This window comes from Monopterus albus, unplaced genomic scaffold (genome assembly GCF_001952655.1).
Source record: "Monopterus albus unplaced genomic scaffold, M_albus_1.0 scaffold103.1, whole genome shotgun sequence".
Lineage (NCBI taxonomy): Eukaryota > Metazoa > Chordata > Actinopteri > Synbranchiformes > Synbranchidae > Monopterus > Monopterus albus.
The window spans coordinates 2,184,385-2,195,115 of NW_018127983.1; positions in this window are offsets into that span (position 1 = coordinate 2,184,385).

Below are 10,731 nucleotides of genomic sequence, written 5' to 3' on the forward strand. Positions count from 1 at the left end.
GGAAGATCCATAAAAACTAGGATGCCGGACTGGAGTGATCACACGAAATAACTAAAGCTTTCAGTTCATATTGTCCCAGTATCAGACTCTGACTCTGAATGCATTCTGTACAATAGGTCAGAGATGCATTAAACAGTCAGTGGAATAAGAGTTCCACAGTAACATTATCTCTGTTATTCAGATATGATGGAACATCATTGAGGCCCATTTTTTGAAGGATATTATCAGGCTTAAACTTCTAGTCTTTTAAAGACACGTTTTTTGCCTTTCTTGTCTCTCTGTTCATAATTGGCTTTCTTAAACAGATGGCAGTTTTTTACAAAAAGCCAAATTGTGACACTGAATGCCTCCCTAAAGACTACTCTGCCATTTTCTGAGAAAGCCTCTGAATGGATCACGACACGCCATTACTGTTCATCACTTTCCCCTGTTTATTTCTATTTACAGCAGTTAATACAATTATTCCCCGTCATGACCTATTTAAGCACTGCATGCTACAAGCCATTAGCATTCAGCAAGTCTACAAAGTTACCACATTGATGGGTTTGTGAAAGGAGGTTGTGTTTTTCGTGCACGCGTAGGTGGAGGTTCAGAGACCTCCTGTTTGTCTTCATTTAACTGATTTTCTGTTGCCATAGGAGCAGGCCTCTTTTTTCTCCCATGAAAGTGCAGCACTTCAGAGCGCACTGTCTGGATTCAGATCTACAAGAAGGTGTCAGGGGAGTTGTCCAGGATTTTACACTTATCATCGCCTCCATTAGGTGACTTGCAGCTCACTTTGGAGAAATGTTTAGTTCAGAGAGTTTTCATTACTGCAGAACCATTCATGAGTACATAGTAATGTGGATTTAGCAGCTCTTATATGTACTGCATGTGCTGCAGCATGTAGAGAAGATGCACTTTATGTGATTTTAATAAAGAGCAAATGCAGAATTTGTTTGCCTTTGTTTTGTCATCATCATGCTTTGATTCATTGTAGAAGATTTTGTAAGCTCTCTTTTGTTGCATTTGATTTATCACTCGACTCAAGAAGAGGGCAAAGACTTCTCAGTAAATCAGCCAGAGAAGAGAAGCGTCAGCAGAATGTTTTGGATAAAAATCTATTCACTGCCCTCATTTCCTCAGCCACAACATGAGTTCACACACATTTCTGTGGGTCTCTGTGGGTCAGGGGCTCCTGACCTTTTTTGTCCAACATGAGTAAGTTCCCCTTCATCAACACCTCCTGTAACACACACACCACCCCCATCAAACACATGTAATTTGCTTTAAAATGCAACACAAAAACATTTTTAGTAATAACTAAAAATTAATATTCATTACATTTAGCTACTGTTTCATCAGTTTGTCCATTATGACTGTGGCTCAGGAGGCAGAGTGGGTCATCTGGAGGGTTGTTGGTTCAATCCCCAGCTTCTCCAGTCCATGTTTCCTTGAGCAAGACACTGAACCCAAGTTATTCCTGGTGGCTGTGTGTGAAGGGGCAAATAGTGTGAAAGTGCTCTGCATATGCTGCAATGCATAGAAAAGCACCAGGTATAAGTCCAGTTACCATTACTTTTAGCAGCTAACTATTTAAATATCAGAATCACATGATTGGAATGGTTATTTTCCTCTCTAATACAAATATGTGGATATGCTCTAAACAATGTCTTTTTATTTTTAATGAAGTGAGCTACTCCTCAGTTTTTCCACATACCCCCTGGAAACTGCAGAAGTACTCCTGGAGGGGAGTTACTGCTGTATTGTAGGACCCCAGGTTCACCGATGACTGGAGCTCACTAACAGGCCCTATAAACGGTAAAGATGTCTTGTTACGACAATCCACAGCTACAACCTTTTCAGTAAGACTTTTAGTGAGAGTCTGCTTTGAGTACTTTCACACAGCGCTGACAGTAGAGAAAACGGCAGCGATGCATGGCCTTCATTGCAAACAAAGTGAAACAAGAGTTGGCCCTTGCTGAGCATTTAACCTCAAACACAATGTGAATATGACTATTTAAAGCCTTCTTGAGATGTGATCTGGCCTCTTCAACAATGCTTGTGAGTCCTATTGAAGAAGTGGGTCAATGGAGCTATTTTTAGTAGCCATTACACTCCCCTTTTTACAAACAAGCAAAGGCACAAATTCAGGATGAAACATCACCCAGCTACACTGAACAAATATTCTGGAGAAATCAAGGTGTTCGACTTGCCGGTAAACAGAGTGAACTCTTTATCTGGTTTCAAACTTCATCTCCCTGCGGAGATGAGACGCTGCGTGAGGGCATGAAGTGACTAGGAAGAACCGGGAGGGGGTTTTGCCTCCCGGATTGGTTTTGATAAACTGGGGCTCTCTGTTCTAAAGTGGGCTTCTGTTTCATCATCTCCAAATCCCGGTGCCTTGTGTGGCTACCTTGTTGTAATTCCTCCTCGTTTTCTGGGTTTCTCTCTTATATTGCCTTTTATTCCCAAAGAAATCACTTGAAAAGGAAGCGTTTGGTGCCTTCTCCTCTGTTAGAGGTGACACTGTGGGCGATGATGTGATGGAGGCGTACCAGAGACAACAGCCTCACACGCAACTTACTGGTTTAATGTTCTGCAATTGCACACAAAGGTTTGTCAACTAAACAGAGCATAAAGTGGCATATGTTGAAACTAGAGTCTGGGCTGTGTTGAAAGCCCATTTATCCAGCAAGAAATGAAGGAAATGAACAATAAAAATAAGACAGGGCCATTTCAGGATTTTACACTGTTAATGATGGCAGAGAAGCAGTGAATTACTGCTTGTCTCGTAATCAAGCTCAATAAATCACAGGAGGCTGTGCACTGCTGCCCAGACTAACGGGCAGGAGCATGCCAGTGGAGCAGAAAGCGATTTTGCAGCAGAGCAGAAAATGCATTGTATTCCTACAGGCATTGAATGACAAATATGTGAACTCCTACTAAGTAGAGGTGGAGCATTGTTTGTAGGAATTCCTGAATGACTTTTTCACCTCAGGCACAGACACAGGAAATATAAGCATCATAAATTATGGCTCATTTTCACCTTCAATTGATGTTTTGCTTTGAAATCAAATTAAAGTGAAATGTTGCTGATGCTTAAAGGAAGAATTGGCATTTGGCATAGGAAGCATTTCCATTTGTGGTCGTGTATGTTTACATTTTCAAGAGGCCTTCACATACGCCCTGTTGAAGCATCAGCATCAGGGGGAAAACACGAAGCCATTAACAGTATTGTTGTAGCACCAGAGCTGCAGTGTGTTTATTACCAAACTCTTGGCAGCCTTATACCTTCATCCTTCCAGTCACAGGAACAGAGGTCGCATGCTTTCAGGATACATTGCTAAAATGATTCACTTCGAGTGAAACTCCCATGATGTAATAACCAGTAAACCTCAGGGTTCAAGAGTAGTTTCGTGTTTCTGTTATAAGATGAGTAAAGAGAGGGGGGAAATGCTGATGCTTATTTTGTAGCAATGAGTAAAAACTGGTTTCTTACAGAGTTGGAATGTTAAATGAGCATGGGCACCGACAAAGCTGAAAAATGCTGCCTTGCTCAAAGCCAGCAGTTAAGGATAAATGGGTTACGTACCACCTTAATTCATCATCTCCAGTCTGGCTTTCATCCTCCGCTTACTACAACATATCAAAGCAATCATTTTTTGTCTACTTTTCGGTGCCAGCCCCACTCGGAGCTCCCAGCTAAAGTGCTAATCTGATGAGTCAGAAACATCACAATTTATGATGAATTATGTGATACCGGTGCGTTCTGGTGCATGGATAGGCCAAGTGGGAGCAGTCAGGATGTCCGGGCTGACACAGTACGTCACAGAAACAATGTGAATTGATGATGACACATGCCAGGAGGGCTTGTCTGTTTAAACAGTCAGAGATGATGTGAGAAAGAGGAGACAGAATCAGGATGGCAAGAGAGGTAAGAAAGAAAGCAAAGGCATGCTGACATGTGTGGCAAGTGATAGATAGATAGATAGATAGACAGACAGACAGATAGGTGAATAGGATATAAAAGATTTACTATCAGATTCATTACATTTTGTACAGGACCTCTGTGCAAAAGTCTTAGGCCACCATTAGTTTTGCTATTGTAAAGATTATTTATATTTATTTCTCAGTCTCTTTATTAAGATATAACCAGTAGATATAGGAAACATGTAGACAATGTTAAAACATTTTCAGAACATAGTGTCTTCTCCAGTCAGTTTTTACTGTGACCCCCCTTTGCACTTAGCACAGTTTGAATTCTTCTGGGGAAACGTCTTGACACCACCACAGACCCTCCACCATGTTTCACTGAAGGCTGTTGTCTTGGTCTTCCACTGCTGTTTTTGTCTTTGACCTCCCGGATTCTTCATGTTTCTTTAGAACAGTTTGAACACCGCATCTGGAGCGTCCAGTTTGTTTGATGATTTTTTTCTGACATGCTACTGTGTACATATTTCCTATATTTTCTACCTGTATTCTGATAAATAAACATATATAATCCAAGAAATCTAATGGTGGCCTGAGACTTTTGCACAGTACTGCATAGTATTCACTGTCAGGTTGTGATCTAATGAGCAGAAGGTGGCTGGTGAGTTAATACATGTTAAACATGCTGTAGTCACACATGTAGAACGTGAATCTGCCCTAGGAGGTGTGACTCTCCATGTGCTCTGCTGCTGTTGTACCTTATCATCACTGGGACAACACTGCCACTTAGTGGCTGGATTATCTCTTCCTCTGGACAAACTCCTTGCATGGTTGGCTCGAGCTCTTTCTCACAGCTCTTAGCCCTGTGTGATATTTGCGCTATAACTGAACTCATAAGAATCATTTACTGTTAGCACTGTGGGGGAAAACACTTTGCATGCTTAAAAATAGGGCATGGGGAAAGAACTTGGGGTGAAGGTCGCTGTTATGATTTAATCCTATGCTCTAACCAACTGATATTTACACGGTCTTGCACTGCCAATGTCTGCAAAGCCTAATGTTACTTTTCAACTGTGCATGCTTAACTGTAGCAAAGGTTCAGCATCAGGAACCATTCAAACAGTTTAGAATACTCATGCATCTCTTTGTCTTTGCTGTGATTCAACCTCAGATTCAGTGTCTTCTTGAGCAGCACTGTGTCCTTCTGCACTGTGAGATGTTACTGTCTGTGTATAGTGTGGTAACATTCGCTGTTTGTAGCTGACCCAGTGGCTGGATTAACCTACAGAGAGAACCCTATATGGCAAAAATCATCTCTGACCCAACTACACTGTACTAGCATTATGATCCTATGCTGGAGTACTATTGCACATTATTATTATTAACTTCATTAAACACAAACCAGTTTCACTTTAAGGCTTTTAACATATACGGTGTTGTTGTAGTTTAGTTGTGAATATTCCCAAATTGGAGTTGTCTCAGTGAAGCTGGGACTTTGGAGGCCCACCAGTGGTCTGGGGTCCTGGGGCTGGTGCCAACATTGGTTGGTGTGTTGTCACCAAGCCCCATTGTGTAAAGGCTTGCAGGTGGTGGAGCCTCCATTATTTGACCATAGACACTCTATGTGTTTGACCAGCAGGTCGTGGAGTGGGTGTGAGTTGTTATTTAATTTGTTCTGTTTATTGTCCTTTCGGAAATTGAATTCTGGTGGCAATTGGCAGACAAATACATTAACACAACACAGGCAAACATCAAACAACAGTTTATCCTTTGTATCATGAGGATTTGCTATACTGGAGGGTATGAACTATCCCTGGGCATTGGCAGTCTTCAGTGGCAGTACCCTTCACCCTCATCTTGATGGTAACCACTCATATTCACTATCCTGGTCATTTCTTCACACTCAGGACTCACAAAGCTCTGTCAAACTACGATGCTGTGGACCTGCATGCTTACTAAATATACTAATCTTATTAAGTTTGTTCTTTTTAATTACAAACGGAGAGATATAGAACAAAGGTTAAGCTACTCTCCACAAAAGAATGAGACAAAAGAACCAATATCTGTCTACAGCAAACTGTTGAAGCTTATATAAATATAACTGCTGTAGCCCCTTCCTGTGAACGACACATGCATTTGATCCCATGACAGTTTTACATACATCAATAACTGCCCCAAGATATTTTTATTTTCATCTTCAATTCAGTACCTATGTGTTGTCTTATGTCATACATGTTTGTGTGCTACCTTGCTGCAAAACAAATCTACTTACAGGTTCAAATAAAGTAACCTAACATCTATTTGTTGATGTTCCCATGATGTTCAACAGTTTGTGTAGTTTCCTCCACAACCACCTCCAGAGGCTCTGTAGAAGTCCCCAGCACAGAGCCAGCCTTCTTGATCAGTTTGTTCAGTTGGTTGGTGTCACTGGTCCTGATGCTGCCGCCCCAGCAGATAGTGACAGAGAACACTGGACTAGTAGAAGCTCAGCAACATCCTGCTGCACATTAACAGACCAAAGCTTCCTCAGCAGGTAGGGTCTGCTCTGTCCTTTCCTGTAGACAGCCACTGTGTTACATTTCCTGTCCAGTCCTCCACTCCCTCGTCTTGGAAATCGTGCTTAAATTTAGTTGTGGACCTTCTTAAGTCCACAACTGTCTCCTTGGTCTTGGCCACATTTTACAGTAAGTGGTTGTTTCCACACCACAAAGCTATACTCTGCCCCCTCTGCACCTAGAGAGGTGTCCACCTAAGGTCTTAGACGGGCCGACCCCCAGCCTCTCCTTTCATTATGTGGGCTGTGGGGCTACAAGTCGTTACTCACTGGCATCTTCCACAGCACAGGAAAGTGGTTGTTTTACCATTTCTGTTTGTATACGGATTAAATTGGGGTGGCCAATTCCAGTCCTCGAGGGCTGCTGTCCTGCTTGTTTTCCAACTATCCCTGCCTGACCTGCTGCTGATTACCTGGCTCAGGGGTGTTCAGCCATTCAGAAGCTGGAAGATACCATCTTAGATGAAAGTGGAGTGAGGAAAGATAAATTGAATTGGTATCTTCCAGCTTCTGACTGGCTGAACACACCTGAGCCAGGTAATCAGCAGCAGGTCAGGCAGGGATAGTTGGAAAACAAGCAGGACAGTGGCCCTCGAGGACTGGAATTGGCCACCCCCGGATTAAATAAATGAGATATATTGTGTTAACTAGGGATATTTATAGTTGCTGGTAAGTGTGTTTTTGAACTTTCGACAAAGCAGAGCTAGCTGCTTCCCCCCGCTCTATAGTCTTTACAACAAGCTAAGCTTCAGAATTTACCGGGACTAACTTGCTGTTACTGTGTTGGCCACCAGTGGGACCTGACCTCGGTGTCATAAGCCAACTAAACTACAGGTGCTAGGCCTGCTGCATTTCTAAACACTGGACAAAGTCAAGCTAGCAGTTTCTACCTGTTATCCTAAGCTAAGCTAAGCTAAGCTAGGCTAAGCTAAGCTAAGCTACCTTCATACTCAGTGGACAGACCTGAGAGTATTATTAGTCTTTTCATCCAATTTTCACCAAGAAAAATATGAAGCATATTTCCCAATATATTTAACAATATACAAACAAAATAAATAAATAAAAGAGTATTTTTAGGTGCTGTTTTTAAAGCTTGTGCACTGCTTAGCAGTATTTTTACACATCATCCCTTAACCCCAAATGTGAGCTTATGAAATCCAGGCCACTCATGTGAGACTCTGAGATCTGGGCAGACACGGTCAGGGCCTTGAACCCTTTATCTCTGACAAAAGACAGCATCATATCAATCTGATTTATGTGTGTACTCTCACTTTTAGGCTCACCAAATAACACAAACTCTACTGCAACTTGCCATCAGTGACCTATTACTCTATGTTTCTGTGAACCATAGTCTATGGGTCAGAACAGCCAAGTGAAACAGTTGTCTGCAGTCATCTGGAAGCACAGCCTCTGGGTAGTAAACACTGTGGTCAGTATGTTGAGCTCTCCCACGTCACATCATTGTCAACTGGAGACAACATACTGTACAGTGGTCCTCAGATGCACTTCACTGTCAGGAAGAATTAAAGTGAAATGCAAAAGTTAACTCTAGATAAAAACTATGAGAATGACTATATGTGGTCCAGAGAATGTCCCCCTAACACACACACACTTTTTAAAATTTAATATTTAAACAAGGAAGTGTTTTCCCTTCTTTCTATTATACTGTATGTGCCATGTCCTCTTCCTGTCATACCTGATGGGTTTTTGCATATTATTCAAATCATGGAACTTGTCAGATGACTGACAATGCACCTTTATTTTCAGCTTGTTTTCTATTATGTCTTAATCAGTGGTTTAAAAAATGATGGAAGGCCTCAGCATTCTCCTGCCGTTTGCCGTGCTGAGCAAATTTACACTCCTCTGTGGAGCTTTTGCTGGGCTAAAACATTGAAGGTTAGGAGTTTTCCAGCTCATCAGGCTTCAGCTGAGTTAATGAACCCTCATGTCCCAGCCCCCATGCTCTGGTCTGAGCGTTAGTCACAGGCTAAGCAGGGGGAAATGAAGCTGCCAGAGTTGCCTCAGCAAGACACCTCCCGTACACAGATCATGACTGTGGAACTTACTGGGTCCATAAAGCATCTGCTGATCCCGTGTGATATCGCAGGAGAGTTAAATCAGGCTTTGCTGCAATGTGGATAAACAAACAGAAATGTGCTGGAGCATAATTCAATTACTTCTACTGATGTCGATTCTCAGAGGACTCTCTGGCCCTGATTCACCATTGGTTGCTGTATAATATGCCCATCATGAAGAAACGTTCATATTTCATTTTACTGATCACTTTTTTTTTTACTGATTGTCTTTACTGAATTTTAAAGCTTTTAAAAATGAGCAATAAAAAAATCACATTTTGTGGTTTTCTAGTGGGCCAAGAAGACGTTCCACAACTAACCTACCGTAAATCCCCACATTAGCATAATTTAAAGCTGCAATATTTTTCTAATAACATATCAAATGACTAAAGTAGCAAATGGGGTATCTGGGGGCTTATGTGAACAGTCTGAGATACACTCCAACAGATGCAAGATACTATTAGGTTAGTGGCAAACATTTACTGCACTTATCTACAAAGCAGAGCACATGCTGAACTACTCACCATAGGATTATAATGCTCTACATGCTGCACTGTTTCATCTAAAATATCCACCAGAAGTATGACATTTATTATTTAACCAGTTATTATTTCTTGAGAGATTCCGTTGGTGATAAACATAAATGCCTTCGCAGAGCTCAACCAACTGTGTGGGGAGACTGAAGCACAAAGTTAAAGAGATATACAGTAGCGCCCAGTGAAATGCTCCCAGCTTGGCGACAGTGAACATTTCCAGTTGTACAGTGTTGATTACTTGGCCTAGAAACAACAATACAGATTGTTCTCAGCCTCGCTTTTCCAAACAATGGGGCAAAGGATTTCGAAGTTCACTGGTTTACTTAAAGCGTGTAGCAGCAGAAATCCAATGCTACTGCACTATCATGCTGAGTCACTGCCATCAAACTACCACTAGGTCTGTGACTCAGTTATGACCTGATCTTTAGTTTGCAGTTATCACTGAATCAAATGAAGGGCAAAGCAGTTTATGGATTTCATGGGAATTCTGAAGAAATTCCAGTTTCTTGGACCAATGATCCCATTTGAGCAGAAGAACATTTCAGAAAACTCATTCTTAACCCATTACTGAAGCAGAGAAGCTCTGGATTGATTAGAAGTAATTACTTGACTGCAGACAACAACAAAAAAACTACCAAAAAACAAATGAGATCTGGACTGAAAGCTACTAGCCATTAACACAACACTGAAGAGCATGAAAAGCTCAGCCTGCAGCGCGTAGGAGCAGCTAAGCAACCATGCAGATAGAACACCTTTAGAAATCTGTTCTTTGACGTCTGCGGTTTACAACTCGGTTGGTTTTAAACTTCCTGGAGGAGATGCCTGACAGAGGTGTGACTTTGAACCACTGGCCTTACAGTATGCTATGTCAGAAAACATTAGTGCACACACAGACTGATGTTTAAATGGTGATCCTATTCAAGGACTTGGTTTGTCCCACAGTTGCTTGATTGTGTTATTGCCCAGTTGAATCATGAATGCCATTCACTGGTATTTTAGGAAAAGATGTCAAGACAGGAAGATAAGCTTGAGACAAGAAATTCAAACCAGCTAAATCTTCCATAAACAATATAAAGAGTATATTTCAGAAATCTGTAACATTAGCTAAGGCAGCAGATAAATGTTCTCCTTACACAATACATATCTTAAAATCCAGGCTAATTTAGAATTCCTCAGGTGTGAGCCTGCACAAATAGAACAGAGATTCAGATAGGTAATACCTGTTGACTGAGGCAGGCTTTACACAGTATTGCTAATCCTATTTAATAAATATTTAATTTGACATCTGTTTGTTTTTTTCATTATTTTAAACCTGAATGGGAGTGTGTACAATTAGTTTTAACCATTAAAAACAACAACAAATGCTCCTTGCCCCACAATCTGAAAGTATATTTTATTATAGCCCACAGAAATAACACAACAGCCACAAAAATATACAAGCAATGCGCAGTTTTTAAAAATGTATTTAAATGTTTGAAACGGTGATTTTGTAAGTGTATTGTGACAATCTCACTCATGTCCACACAGGTGAAACCAGTCATTCACCCTGAAACATGTGGGGGCATTATGAAGCAACACCGTGCACTGACAAGTGACCTGAGCGAACCTTCTTACCCAGTTAAACAGCAATACTATTTAATGTTATCCTAAGGAC